General features: G+C 34.5%; 1 long non-coding RNA gene across 11 annotated transcripts in view; it reads left to right on the top strand.

Moving 5' to 3' along the window:
* The window catches only part of LOC144291824 (uncharacterized), a 323,842-nt gene that overhangs the window by 133,200 nt on the left and 174,728 nt on the right, over positions 1-15,914 (top strand). For 5 of the 11 annotated variants that reach the window (XR_013359381.1, XR_013359383.1, XR_013359382.1 and 2 more), the window contains exons 4-5: positions 2,675-2,759; positions 4,686-4,750. This is a non-coding gene — a long non-coding RNA (uncharacterized LOC144291824). Of the gene's footprint in view, positions 1-2,674; positions 2,760-4,685; positions 4,922-8,232; positions 8,383-15,914 lie in introns of those variants that run through there. The other 6 variants (XR_013359390.1, XR_013359389.1, XR_013359388.1 and 3 more) reach the window with 3 other exon arrangements.

Genomic DNA, 15,914 nt, shown 5'->3' with positions numbered 1-15,914 from the left:
TGATTTTATTTTCATGATTTTTCTCCATGTACTTCAAAATTCCAGTTTAAAATCCTCTGAGATATGTAAGGAACATACAGATAGATAGAAACATAATCCATTTCCATACATAATACTTGCATGGAGAAAATCAATTAGAAGACTGTATATAATGCATTGAGGAGGAGATTAGTGGGATATGAAGTGACTTGGGGATACTTGCCTTTGTGCTTTTGTTTTGTATGTTTTGCAAGTTTTCTACTTGAACATATACTATTTGGCACTTCAAAAAATTCAAAAATACTCTTGTGAAGATAGAAACTTTGAAAGTGCCTAAATTATTTAAACAGAAAAGTACAGTAGATTATAATGATAATCATATAAGAGGGCAGTGCTTTCTGATATGTAGTGGAACACCCCAAATAAGGTACCACTCAGGTAGTTTCTACCATTTTAGCCTCTGAATTTCCTACGATTTAGATACCAGTCTCTCATCATACCAATAATATGTCTTTGCTGTCTTTGCTATTTTTATCATTTGCTATTCCAAAACTTCCAATATATGGCATCTACAATACTAAATAAACTGTGGTGAAACATGTTTTATGGTTAATGTAACCACCTAGTTATAACATTAAAATGAATTGCAGGGGTGCATGGATGGCTCAGTCAGTTAAGTGTCCAACTCTTGATTTTGGTTCAGGTTGTGATGTTGTTGTGGGATCCAGCCCCGCGTTGGGCTCTGTGCTCAGTGTGGAGTCTCTTTCAGATTATCTCTCCCTCTCCTTTTCACTCAATCTCTCTCTCTTCCTCTCTCTCTAATAAATGAAATCGTTTTAGAGATGAGTTTCACAAAGCAAGATACAAAAATGTATTCACCTCTATACTTAATAACTTCAGAAATAGAATCATAAATGAGGATACCTAATTCTTCTGAATTAAAAAGTTGAACTTTATTTTAATGATCTTTACATCAGAGAAAGGAGAGAGAGATCAAGAGAGGGAGAGATGGAGAGAAAAAGAGAGAGAAATGGAGAAGGTTACATTAGCAAATTGAAGCAAGATCCTCTGCTTGGATCAAAAGCTGGGAAGGCTGTCTCTAGTTATGCCTCCACTTCAAAATGCCCCCGCATCTTCTAAAGGAAGAGTATCGTTGATAGGATCCTACAGCACAAACACCCTACCTCGCAGTTTGAGCTAAATACAAAGCCTGGATCATAAACGTTGTACAACTAACTCTCCCTCTATTAAAATGCATATATTTATTATTAATTATTATTAAATTTCTTAATTTTAGAGTATTAGAGGGCAATGTAGAAATTTTGTTGACTCATTAGAAAGACCTAATATGCTATTCTGCACAATGTAACATTGTATTAAAAGGCTGTATTTATAGCATTAATTTTAAGTCTCCATTTGAACTGTTATATTACAGAAGAATACAAAAAAAGGTAAATATAAAAGCAAAACTGAGAACTTTGCCTATTTAGTTTTCCAGTCTGCTGAACACACACATTTTCTCCCTTCTTGCCTCATGTCTATCCCCCCTAAATTTCTTTAACTCCTTACTTCTTTTTTGTCCCCCTCTCTTTATTGCCCTCTCTCCATTTTTTTTCCTTCTGCCTCCTTTTTCCTTATTTTTTAAAAAAGATTTTCTTCCACCTCACTACCTATAAATAGAACTTTCCATATTACTGTCAGTTGTGAATTCCATTCATTTATTCACAGTGACCATCAAAGACAAACTATTAAGTTTCCTTCTCAAGCAATTAACGTTTTCAGAAATTTCATGCTTTATAGTAGTTCATGATTCAGTCAAAATGAATCAAATAAAATATTGGTTAAGTTTTATATTCTACTTCCCTGTGACTTGTGATCTGGTTGTAGTGAAATAAAATTAGGAAGTTGCTTGGAATTAATTTAAGCATTATACAGAATTACAGAGAAGTAATCATGTGTGTAGTGCATTACTATAATGCATTATTCTTTATTTTCTGATAATGATTACCTCCATGATACAATAATATAATACCATAACTACACTCAATTTTTCAGCAAAATACATTTAATTCTGGTAATAATCAAGAAATCAGTGCATTACAATATCTATAAAACTGTATCATACTGGGCAAGAAGAATGCATCACTTATACCTTTTTTCTATAACTTAATACGGAAATTTTTCAGTTACTAATTGCAAGTATATATTAACTTGAATGATGATAGGCAAAGTAGGGGGCAAGGGGAAAGATTTGGCATTCCGAAATTAACTTGAATCCTTGATGATAGGCTTTTCAGTAAGTGTGTGTGTGTGTGTGTGTGTGTGTATGCACCTGCACGCGTTTAAGCAAACATTCAACACAAAATTGAGAAGTATATGTACCGGATGTAAAAAAAAAATAATATTGCAATATTTTATATAAAGTGTTCTCTTGGAGAATTCATCTTGCTTAGGAAGAATGGATTCTTTCCAGAGATAAAGAAATGAGTTAATGTATTTCTAAATAGCGTTTCAGGTTGTTTGATCTGTGATTTCCTAAAAATAATTTGGTAGAAGTTGGAGAATAGAAATACCTGGATTTATTTATTTATTTATTTATTTATTTATTTATTATTTATATATTTAAAATACCTAGATTTAATTACTTTTTTTTTAATCCTACAAATTACTGAGAATGTTACTCTATGATTCTTAGTTTTTATCTGAAGAATGGAGACTGCACTCCTAATGTTATTATGTGGATTCAAGGATGGAATAAAAGTTAAAGCAACTAGCATAAAGTAAGTACACAATACATCTCTCTCTCTTCCTTTCTTGCTTCCTTTCAGATATGCATTTTACCCTTATTTTCAGGATTTCATAGATATCAGGGTAATTATATTCTTATAACTCTTAAAATTCAAGAACGTTAGTAAAACTCTCCAGTTCTATTGAATTATATGTTCGTTTCTAGAAAATATTGAAGTTTTATGATAAAATAATCTAAGTTAAGGTTACCCAACTGAAACAGGGATTTTACCCAACTGAATTTTCTATTTCTCCTTTAAATGATAATATGAACCACCTGATCAAAAGACTTTTTGTCTTTTTATGTATGTATGTATGTATTTATTTATTTAATGATTTTATTTATTCATGAGAGACACAGAAAGAGAGAGAGGCAGAGACACATGCAGAGGGAGAAGCAGGCTCCTTGCAGGGAGCCGACGTGGGACTCGATCCCAGGACCCCTGGTTCATGACCTGAGCCAAAGGCAGATGCTCAACCACTGAGCCACTCAGATGCCCATGTCTTTGTTTTTAATAGATATATCCCTAGTGGCTAGAAAAATACCTTAGACATATAATGCACTTAAAAAACATGTGCTGACCTGAAACACAATCAAGTTTGCATTTTTTTTTCTCATTTTCCTCAACCTATTTTAATTGGATTTAGTTCTGGCTAAACTCAGTTTTATTAAAAATGAACAAATCCAATATTTTGAATAGTAATGTAAAATTATCTTCATATTGGTTGAAACACAGAAGTGAAAAGGTGATATATGTACCAGAGACTCAATAAATATATCAGCCGGCTCATTTCTGGAAATGAACCAAGCATCTAAAGTTCATCCAAACTATTTAGAAAAAAAGAATAATCATTTACTGTCACAGCCAATATGAGAAAAATGCTAACAAAGTTCCTAAATATACTCACTGTCCTAGAGAAGTATTTTTAAGGGCAGTTTGCAAAATTGAGTGCTCAGCATAACCCCTGTTGTTGCAGATAGTAGAATAGAACTGTGGACTCTGGGCTCATGTAAACATTTCATTTTGAATGTTCCAGGAAGGCTTGAAGTTTGTGATACTGTGCTCTTCTTTTGTGGCTTATTTTCAACACACACATGCGCACACACAGACACACACCCTTATTTCTTTTTTTTTTTTTCTTTTTTTTTTTTTTTATTGGTGTTCAATTTACTAACATACAGAATAACACCCAGTGCCCGTCACCCATTCACTCCCACCCCCCGCCCTCCTCCCCTTCTACCACCCCTAGTTCGTTTCCCAGAGTTAGCAGTCTTTATGTTCTGTCTCCCTTTCTGATATTTCCCACACATTTCTTCTCCCTTCCCTTATTTTCCCTTTCACTATTATTTATATTCCCCAAATGAATGAGAACATATAATGTTTGTCCTTCTCCGACTGGCTTACTTCACTCAGCATAATACCCTCCAGTTCCATCCACGTTGAAGCAAATGGTGGGTATTTGTCATTTCTAATAGCTGAGTAATATTCCATTGTATACATAAACCACATCTTCTTTATCCATTCATCTTTCGTTGGACACCGAGGCTCCTTCCACACTTGCCATCAGGGAAATACAAATCAAAACCACAATGAGATACCACCTCACACCAGTGAGAATGGGAAAAATTAACAAGGCAGGAAACAACAAATGTTGGAGAGGATGTGGAGAAAAGGGAACCCTCTTACACTGTTGGTGGGAATGTGAACTGGTGCAGCCACTGTGGAAAACTGTGTGGAGGTTCCTCAAACAGTTAAAAATATACCTGCCCTACGACCCAGCAATTGCACTGTTGGGGATTTACCCCAAAGATACAAATGCAGTGAAACGCTGGGACACCTGCACCCCGATGTTTCTAGCAGCAATGGCCACGATAGCCAAACTGTGGAAGGCACCCTTATTTCTTTTTACTCTTCCAGTGTAGTAAAAGCTTTGTAGAACAGGAAAAAGACAAGAGCTACCACCTGGAGAGTAGAAAATTTGGGTAAGTCATCAAAAGCAATGAACTTAAGAATCCAGGAAGATCTTGAAGTATCGCTTCTTTAATTTTTAATCATGAAAATACTTGCTAGGGAAAGGGACTCGGTCTAAAATGGCAACGGTTTTTATATTCAGATATTTGCTATGTAAAATAATTGGATGTCAGATGAAGAACTGCCTGTCATATTTTGCTATTAAAATAATATATTTTTGTGCATAACCGGACCTGCCTTGGTGAGTTACTATAGCCTATGGTCTCCCTGAGATTTTCCAATGGGATTTTAATAATACTCTTATGTTTGCCATCTTTAGCAGTACAGGCTGTTAAACTCAATTTGTAAGAAAAATATTCAGGTATAAAACCAGATAATCTGTATCCCCTTGGAATCAAAAGTCACTTTGCCAAAATATTTTAACACGCGAAATTGCTTCTTGAGAGATGTTTGCCATGATAAAATGACAGAAAACTACATTTCCATTATAATTATAACTGACTCGTGGTGCTAAGTTTTTATAATTTAAAGGTATTCTCAACTCTGACAGCCCTTCCATGCTGAATTATGCATCTCAGGCTCTTAAATAGTTCTGCTGGCACGAGACAGCTGAGATGAAGTTGTCTTTCTAAAATAATTGCTCCATGGAGCATCCATTATACCTTCAGAAAAAATGTATTACTTGACTTCTACAAATTATAGACTAGCCTATAATGGGTATTTTTGACAGCTATTAGCTTAAAAAAAATCTGAACAGTAAAATGAGTATTGATATCACAATGGTGTGCCGTGCATGTTAATACCAACCTTCTCTGTACTTCCCTTCTAAAGCATGATGTAATCATTAATTATAATACTATTGATGTAACTGAACTCATGTTAAAAATATAGTATTGGCAAAGTATGTCACTTTCTCACCTGTGAGATAAAAGCATTAACTGAACATTTACAGTAGAAATTGAAGACGCCATCTGAATTTAAAAGATAAAAAGTGAATCACTTTTGGTAGTGTTTTATTGGATCATGAAATTATTGGGTATAATTTAAAAATTGTGAATGAGACAATAATCAAAGAAGGATAAAGATCATATTTTTTAATCTTCCAAACTACTCAAAATATGGAACACTGATGAAAACATGATTTATCGATAATTAATTAAAATACACATATTTATTTCTTGTCAAGAATTTTATGCTTTCAACTTTTAAAGCAGTTAAAATTTTCCTCATAACACTTGTAAATGTCCTTGTAAGAACATTGTATCTCACAGAACAATAATAATCCCATTATTAAAATCAAGAATTGAGACAATAGTGACGGTCAAGAATCAGGGTCAGAGCCTATTTTCTTTACTGTTTCTATGTATACTGATTAAATGTAGTTATGTGAAATAAAATATTTGTTAAATTTAGGATAATCACATGCAAATATAGATAACATTCTCTATGGTGTATAAATATGTGGTAAATATTTTCCAAGCCCATTGCATTGCTAGGGCTACTTTTTTGGTTTTGTTTTGTTTTAATGACTACAATAGAAAGAAATGGCTTAGGTTTCCATGTCTTTTCCATATAAACAGTCGACAGACCCAGATAAATACACACACATGCCTCCTACCTGAAAAATCAAAAAACTAAAATGTATAATTAAACTTAAGGTTAATTAACATATCAATCAAACATGTACCAGCTGCCCAGTCTGTTCTATCCTGCCAAGAACAGATCATAGTTATTATTCATACCTATTCCTTGATAACCGTTTCCTACCAGGATCATCCATCCACACATGGGCAGACAAAAAATTGCCCAGATACATGATCTCTCCAAACTATCTTGGCTTTAAGTTAATCCTCACCTCTTAGGTTAATAGTAGAAATACAATTCTTGGGCTAAGCTCTTGCAGTCCATTTGTTATTTATTGAGGCTTGGAGTGGGTGATGAGGATGGGTATGATGACAGATGAAAATAGGACAGAATTTTAGTGCATCTTTCCAATTCTGTTTTCAGACATTCACATCTCTTATTCAAATGAAATATTTAGAAGTCTAAAGAACTAACCTAAGAGACAGAAAAATGTAAATAAATCATTAACAGATAGTTTTAAAAGAACAAGTGTAGGAAGGAAGAAAGAATAGGCTACAAGTGATTCCAATACCTTGCTATACTTTAATCATAACACCATCTATCCGTTTATACTGGTCCCAAGCTTAGAGACCAAAGTTGAGAAAAATACCCCAGTGTTGGGACGAACAATGTACTTTAAGATGACCACAACTGTTTATGACAACCTGTGTTAAAATTTCTTCCACAAACCCTTGCAGTTGATATTATAAAATTAAGCTTTAAAATTAAAACAAAAACAAAAACAAGTGGTGGGATGCCTGGGTGGCTCAGCGGTTGAGTGTCTGCCTTCTGCTCAGGGTGTGATCCCGGGATCTGGGATCAAGGAGCCTGCTTCTCCCTCTGCCTGTGTCTCTGCCTCTCTTTGTGTGTGTGTCTCTCATGAATAAATAAATAAAATCTTAAAAAAAAAAGTGACATGCATCTGATAGCATGAGATTTCACTTAATCGAATATTTAAGGTAATCACATATTATTTATTAACTAAAATTATTTACCTATTTACACAAGTGAGGAATTATATATGAAATTACCAAACCAACACATCTTTCAAAGCAAAATTGCTTAAAGTAACATAATGATTATTATTTTTTCAAAAGACTTGAATGATACATCTCTATATCTTTAAAAAGAGTTGAAAATAGAGAGTGTTTTTTTTTAATTAAGAAAAATTGCCAAGGAAGGCAATTTCTTACCTGCTATCAAGAACCTTTGTGTATCATGTTCTTTCTAAAGCCTATGCCATTTCTGTATTTATTTTTAACGAATCCAATCCAGCATATACATTATCTGTGTGTGCACATGTTTACAATGTTAAGTTTATACATACAACTATCGAAATGCAGTGGAGTTTTGGGTGATTTTAATTACCTTTATCGATTTTTTCTGTAGCCTTCAAAATGTCTACGATATGAGTAATTGTTTATTTTTATTTGTTTTGTACTAGCAATATAAAAATCAATTCTTTTTGCAAAGTTTTTCAGCGACAAAATGCAGAGTAAAAACAAAGTACTTTTTCTTGATGTCTTGACACTTACCATTGTCCTCCTGACTTCTAACCCCAGTATTTTCCCACATGCAACTGATGTTAATTGTTAGGACTGCCCAGCCCTTTATTTTCTACTTGTTTTCTTATATACAATTTAAAACCTGGAGAGACTGCAGGTTATCTATCCATTTTTCAATCTCTCAAGATAGAGAAAAAAATATTTCCTTCAGCTTCTTTGCAGACAGAGGTGTTATGTCCTCTGGTTAATAAAATGGAGCAGAAATCAATATGTTGGTTGGGCTTTGGGAAACTTCTTAAAGTAGGACACATCCAGGGGCATACTCCCCTTCACCTATTTGTTATCTTTCCCTATTTCCTGTCTAGAGTTCTGTTGAGGTGCTTGGGGGGAATCGAGGCAGCAGCAGCCTGTCTTGGAAGCACAATGGATGACAAGATCCACATAAGAGAAAAAAAAAAAAACAAAAAACAAAACAAAAAACCCCAACAACCTAAAAAGTGCTGAATTCTTGCTAATATTGTCCTAATACTGAATGGTTTCTATCTGAATTTCTCTCAATTAGAATAAAAATCCTTATATTGCTTATGCAAATCTTACTACTATTTCCTGTTGCAAGAAATTGATCTGAATCACTAGTTGATCATATCTAAGTATACATTTAAAACTATAAGTTTTTGGGATCCCTGGGTGGCGCAGCGGTTTGGCGCCTGCCTTTGGCCCAGGGCGCGATCCTGGAGACCCGGGCTCCCGGTGCATGGAGCCTGCTTCTCCCTCTGCCTGTGTCTCTGCCTCTCTCTCTCTCTCTGTGACTATCATAAATAAATAAAAAAAATAAAAATAAAAAAAAATAAAACTATAAGTTTTTGTTTGTTTGTTTGTTTTACATGATGTAAAGTAGATATTTGGTTCCAAATTCCTTTTATTCACTCCATGACATTTTTAAGATATTTCTATTTTAGTACATACAGATCTAATTTATGTGAATCCTTCTATTGTAATAATGAAATATCATGAATTTAACTTGTTAAATACTTAAATTTAGCTTTTTAGATGCTTAGGTGGCATCCAATACCTGGTTATTGAAATTAGTGCAGAACTTAATATCCTCGTATATACATGTATATCTCAGGGTGAACACATAGAACTGTAGTTCCTGGATTGAGGGACATGTGTTTTAATTATTTTTAATATTTTATTTATTTATTCATGAGAGACACAGAGAGAGAGAGAGGCAGAGACAAAGGCAGAGGGAGAAGCAGGCTCCCTGCAGGAAGCCCGACGTGGGGCTCGATCCCAGGACCCCGGGGTCACCCCCGGCTCACTAAACCGCTGAGCCACCCAGCTGCCCCGGGACATGTGTATTTTGAATATTGGTGGATATCTTTGAGAATATTAAGTAGTTTTGCTCCCACCATATTGTTTTTCATCCACCTTGGATGCTCTCACATGTATGATTTTTCCATTTTCATGGAATAATATGAAATAATGTTTTTGTTTGCATTGCCCAGTTACTATTGAGTTTTAACATATATTCACTAATTTATAGTCATATGCATTTCTTCCTAATTGCTGTATTAACTGTTTAAAAATACATCTATTGGGTTGTCTTTTGTTACTTTAAGAAACTTTTTATATAGTAAGTTTATTAAGTTTTTATTTATGTCCAATATATTTACCTAATCTGTGATAGAGACAGGTTGTTCATGATATCTTTTGTTGTAAATGTTGAAATCATTTGGTGCTTTATTAGACTTCTGTGTTTTGCTTCTTGAGCTTTACACGTTTCCCTTTTTTATATATTATTTCACTTTGCTGCAGTGGGTCCTAAATAATTATTTCAGAGATATATATTTGGAAAGAGATAATCTTATTGCATTCTTGATGTAAATGCTTTTATTTTATTCTTCTGTTTTTTTTTTTTTTTTTAAAGATTTTATTTATTTATTCACGACAGACACACGGAGAGAGGCAGAGGCACAGGCAGAGGGAGAAGCAGGCTCCAGCCCGGGTCTTCAGGGTCACACCCCGGGCCGAAGGTGGTACTAAACCGCTGAGCCACCGGGGCTGCCCATTGTTCTTCTGTTTTAACTTAACTTTAATTAGTCCTGGGGTTTTTAGTTTTAAATCATAAGTACCTAGGGGTACATATGCCCTTTCGGATCATTACATTTGTATCTTTGGGATAATACCTAGTAGTGCTATTGCTGGGTCCTAGGTTAGTCTATTTTTAACTTCTTGAGGAACCTCCATACTATCTCCCAGAGTTACAGTCCCCCAGATTTTGAAATGACTGTCCGTTGATTTTGGAGGACTTCAAGTATTTCTTCCTTCCATCACAGAACTTTCTTCTATTTGTCTCTAGACTTATAATGAAATAGGTTACCTAAGCTTTTCTCTCACTCACATGTCCATACAGATCTTAGGGTCAAATGTCTGGGTGGCCTGCTATTTGGTTGTTAATGATGGCATTAGGACTGGAGAGACAGGATTCATTTTTTTAGTACAGGACCTATCTTCTCTGGTGTATTTGTTGATTCCACATATTTAGTTTCTCTGGGTGTATTTCCTCCTTCTCAATAGTTTTCCTGTATATGCTATCTAGAGGGCTGTGGTTTCTCTCTTTCTTTATAACCCTTTTTACATCTAATTATGTCTAATTATGTCTATTAATAGCTCATCATAATAGGGTTGGGATCATTGCTTGTTTTTTTAGACTTTTTTTAAAAAAAATATTTTTCCACGGGCACCTGAATGGCTCAGTCAATTGAGCATCCAACCCAATTTCAGCTCAAGTCATGATCTCAGGGTCATAAGATTCAGTCACATCAGGCTCTGAGCTCAGTGAAAAGTCAGTTTGGGATTCTCTCTCTCCCTTTCCTCCTACCCCCTCTACCTCCACTCGCTCTTTCTCTAAAATGAATTAATTAATACATTATCTAAAAAATATTTTTCCCTATTAAGAAATTTGGAGATAGGAAGGTATGCGAAGAAAGGAAGTAGATGCTGGAAGTCAGTCCATAATCTTGAACCAAGCCTTTTTTGAGTTATATTGATTGATAATCAGAAAAAATAAATGCATTTTTATGTTTGGATATAACATATATAATATGTACATATAAAAAGTGAGACATTAGATGTCTATGAAATAGAGGGGAAATTTTATGTTTTTTATGTTACTTTTTCTTTAAAGATTTTATTTATTTATTCATGACAGAGAGAGAGAGAGAAAGAGAGAGAGAAGCAGAGACCCAGGCAGAGGGAGAAGCAGGCTCCATGCAGGGAGCCCGACATGGGATTTGATCCTGGGTCTCCAGGATCACACCCCCGGCTGAAGGTGGTGCCAAACCGCTGGGCCACCAGGGGTGCCCTGTTTTTTATGTTTCTATGCATCTCCTGACATTTTCAGTAATGAACATGTATTAATTTTATAACAAAATATATGATTAACAATCAGTGTCCTATAGAACTGCAGTAACCTACAAGATGCTTGATTCAATCTTTATGATGACGATGACCAAGCACAATATGCCTCTAATGTGTCAGGACCTTTTCCAAGTACTTTATCTACATTAAGTTATTCAAGCTTCACAAACACCTTTGATATGATTATTATTATTATTATTCCCTTTTTATAGTTTTGAGAGTGAAGACACAAAGAAGTTAAAGAACTTGCCTAATACTAGAGCCAAGATGAGAGGAAAGTAGATTTCAAATCAGGTAGTTTTAGTCTACAGTCTGTTTATAAAATATGTGTGTTTTGCAGAGATTGGGGATGAAGGAATAGATAAGTAGGGGTTCCAGAGAGAAAGAAGAAGCAGATACAGTCTCAGTCTACAAGTTCATATTGATGTCCCTGCATATAAATAGAAATTAGCAACAGTTTTTCCCCTGCATCAAAAGACTTTTTTTTTTTTTTTTTTTTTTTTTTTTAACAAATATGTTGTAGCTCTGCTAGGAATAAAATAAATAAATAAATAAATCAGTGAGATTTCCTGGAGAATATGATCAAGATTTGTTTGTGTGGCAGGTGTTATGGAGCAGTGGGAAGACCATTTTCTACAGAAACATTCCATAGTCACAAAAATGTTATCATTAGAAAATCATTTCTTTTGTCTTTCCATCTTCAAATGTTGTACATATTGTTTCAAAACCTTTAATGTGTATGAGAAGAAAATTGTATTAATGAATGTTTTAATGGCTTACCCAAGCTAATGACTAACTCAAAAAAAATTGTAGTGCTAAAAAAACATTGAGGAAGACACAGTCCAATAATTTAGAAAAGAAAGGAACAAAGGGACAAATATATATATATATATATATATATATATATATATATATATATATATATATATTGGTCTCCTGATCATGGCAGGTTTGGGTGCAGACCATTAATAACAGGGCTTGAAATTGAGTAAGAGACAAGTGGGGCTAGGTGGGGAGAGGTAGGTAGTGGACTCTGTGACGAGGCTCACACAGGGGGGCTATGCTATGTAATCAGGCTCACCAAAAATCCCAGAAATGTTGAGGTATAACAAACCAGAGGTAAGGGAACAAACCAGACCACCCTGCCCTGGGCATCAGAAGTGGGGCTTTCTATGTCAGTCACACTGTGGCCACAAAGAACAACCAGACTCCAAAGAAGAAATAGGCCATAAAAAATGTTATCCCTCGTCCTTACTCAAACCAAGAAGTCACAAGAACTTAAGGCCATGAGGTCCCTGCTCAGTCCCACATAAAGGACTACATGGAGGCCCATGTAGGCAACCTGTCACGACCCCTCTCACTCCTGAGAGCTTTTCAAATAAAACTCTATCATGTCACTCGCTCTCCTTTGTCCGTGAGATTCATTCTTGTCCTCATGAGACAAGAACCTTTCTCTCCTGCTTTAAAATATTAATCCACTTTGATAGTCCATGTTTATGCTGCATTAAATAAAGGAAGATATGCTAGGATTATGCCTCAAGGTGGTTGAATCTTAGAATTTTTACAAATTCGAAAGCTTCGCATCTGCCAGTTAAACTCATAGTATGGGACTGAAAAGGATGAGGTGGGTGACCTAAGGGACCCCACAGCGTAGATCCTGTGTAGCCTGAAGCATCAAGGTTACTTGAGGAGCTCTGCAGTAGCCAATTTTACCCAACTCCTTGACTAACACTTCTTTGTGTTTAGTGGATATCCTGATCTTGAGAAATTTCTGGATGTATCTGTGCCTCAGTGTCCTCATCTATAAAGGACAGGGATTCTAGTGATTGCTGCTCCTAGGATTGTTAGGAGATAATTCAATATTTTAATGTGCTTAGGACAATATTGGTACATAGTTATTGCTATGTATTTGTGCATTATATATGCATAGAATATACACACTTATTTTCTAACATCTTTATTCATTTCACCATCATCTTCAATACGCTTTCCTTCTTACTCTTCCATTTCCCCATTAAAAAAATGAGAAGCACTTCTTTGTAAAATTGCTGAGTATAATTTTCAGTTTTCTTGAGCATACACCAGCAATCTAAATTCATGTGTGCTAACCTTCATTATTTGATACTTATATTGAGATTTGTTTTATGTAAAGAGTTTTGGATATATTGTGAATAGATTAAAATAAATATTTGATGAGAAGATATTTAAAAAGTATGTTGATTTCTTCAAATTTTCCCTAAAATTTCAATGAGATCATTACAATAAATTAGAATCAAACTCTTTCTAAAATATGCATAATAATAGCTATTTTTTTAATAAACGGGTGTGCTATTGTTTGCTTCCCCAGTAATAAAAACAGCACAGCTCTGTCATAGAAATTTTTTAAAATACAGGAAAGTATAAACATCAAAATCCCTTCAGCAATAATTATTATGTTTTTATTATAACTTGCTAATCTTTTTTTCTAAATAAGCCTATTTTAACTAAATTGGAAGCACACTGTGCCCATTGTCTTGCAATTTGATTTTTCCACTTTACATGTAAGCTTTTTAAATTTTGTACGTGTATAACTTTACATGTGCAAATAGAAAATCTATGATTTTTTGTCTTTAAATTTTTTCTGATTATAAGGGTAATATTATATATTTGAAAAGATTAGCAAAATACAAATGTGTAAATAAAGAAATATGACCAATTAATATTTAACTCAAGGACAATTTATGTTTCAGTTTTCTGTATATGTCTACAGAATATTTCCTTTACACATTCATCCATATAGATAGATTTAATAGAGTTATATATACTGTTGGTGTGGTGTTTTTACTTTATAATATATTTTGGCCATCCTGCCAAATCAGTACATGGAGATCTATTCGATTTATTTTAAAAGCTGCATCTTATTTATTATGAGAATATGTCACATTCATTGAGCCATTACTTTATTTCTGGACGTTTGGGTTGTTTCCAGTTTTTGGCATCACCAACAATGTCTTAGTGAATCTCCTTATATTTTTATCTTTGTGTACTGGTACCAGAATTTCTATAGAATGAATTCCTAGAAGTGGAATTGCTGATGAAGGGAGAGACATATTTATAATTGCATTAAATTTTGATAAATCTGCCTCCAAAGTGGTTGTAACAATTTACATGCCCTAAAACAGAGTAGGAGAGGACTGTTTGCTACTTCTCCATTTTTTTTTTTTTTTTTAGAGTATGTCAAATGCTTTTGGTCATTTAAGAGGCCAAAATAATTTTCTTAATAGTACAAATTACTCTTTTAATTTCAACTGCTGAATCTTTGCTAATTTTCCATGAATGCCCAGTATTTGTTAGCCATTTTAGTAGGTGGTTGATGCTTAGACACCATGGATTTTGATGAATTTCTAAACAATGTCCATGTATTAGACATTGTTTTCTAGTTTAGAGAGGTGATAGGCAGGGTTCTGAAAAGTTGCTCACAGGCCACATAGAAAGAAAGAGACGCAAATATACAAACCAAAATAAGACATATTTCTTGAATGCAAACACACAAAGACTAGGAAAAAAATGAGAAGTTGGAAAAGAAGACATTATATCAATTTAAGGGAATAAAGAAAAGTTTGTAAAAGAGGTAACATTTTTAATGCTCCCATAAAATAAATGGAATTACAATTAAAATATAGCAGTTGGAAATTATGAGTTTTATTTTAAGTAATAGTTTAATATCTAGTTACTAAATGGTCAATTAATCAAAATGATTAAATTTTGCGTTTGTGTGTAAACCCAAACATATTATGTATGTATCCTCTCAGAACTTTATTAACTACCAGCAACAGATCTTCTTTAGTTGCTGCTTTAAAGGAGTTCTTGAAGACTCAAGAAGGAAGACCGCAGATGCATTAGCAGCACCAAATAAGTGAGGAGAGGCCCTGGGAGTTCATTCCATCATGCAGAACCTGATAGAGTGGGAAAATACAAACAAATATCAAAAAAGAATGCCACAAAACTGGACTTAAGCAATGTTTTGAAATAATCTAATGGCAACATTGAATTATTTCATCCCAAACATCAAACTAATCATCGACAAAATTACTACCGTGCATGGCAGGCTCTCTTCAGTTCTCTCCAGCTCTGAGACTCTTAGCAATTGGACTTCTGTCATCTCTTAGCAACCTCTTATCTCTGCTACCTTCCACAGGTTCCTACCTGTATCTTTTAGTTGCTTGTTATAAATTATGTGTACTATCACTTCACATTATTCATGTTTTACTAAGTTCTACTAAATAGTCCTTTTTGTTAGCATTCACCTTTTTTTTTTTCCTCTTTTAGGGATTGTCACCATTTCCACCCCTTACTCCATTAGATTGGAGGCAATGCTCTTCCTCTCACTCTAGAACTGGAAACCTCCCTGCTATCCATTACTGTTAGCCAGGGCACTAGCCCTTGGTTGAGGGTCAGCTAATGGAATGCCCCAAAACAATGACTTAAAGATCAAAGAGGCAGCAGGTTAATGGAAGCCCCTTTGTTGAGATCTGGCCATTCCAACCAAGTGTTGATGACTGAGCCTCCCACATCACAGCCTCTGTTGCTGTCTTTTTCTGACTATTTTCCAATGTTTTTCTCCACTCTCTCCACAATCTTGAGA

This window comes from Canis aureus, chromosome 20 (assembly GCF_053574225.1).
Source record: "Canis aureus isolate CA01 chromosome 20, VMU_Caureus_v.1.0, whole genome shotgun sequence".
Taxonomy (NCBI): domain Eukaryota; kingdom Metazoa; phylum Chordata; class Mammalia; order Carnivora; family Canidae; genus Canis; species Canis aureus.
The sequence above is the reverse complement of the archived record's forward strand: the minus strand, read 5'-3'. Positions and strand labels throughout refer to the sequence as shown.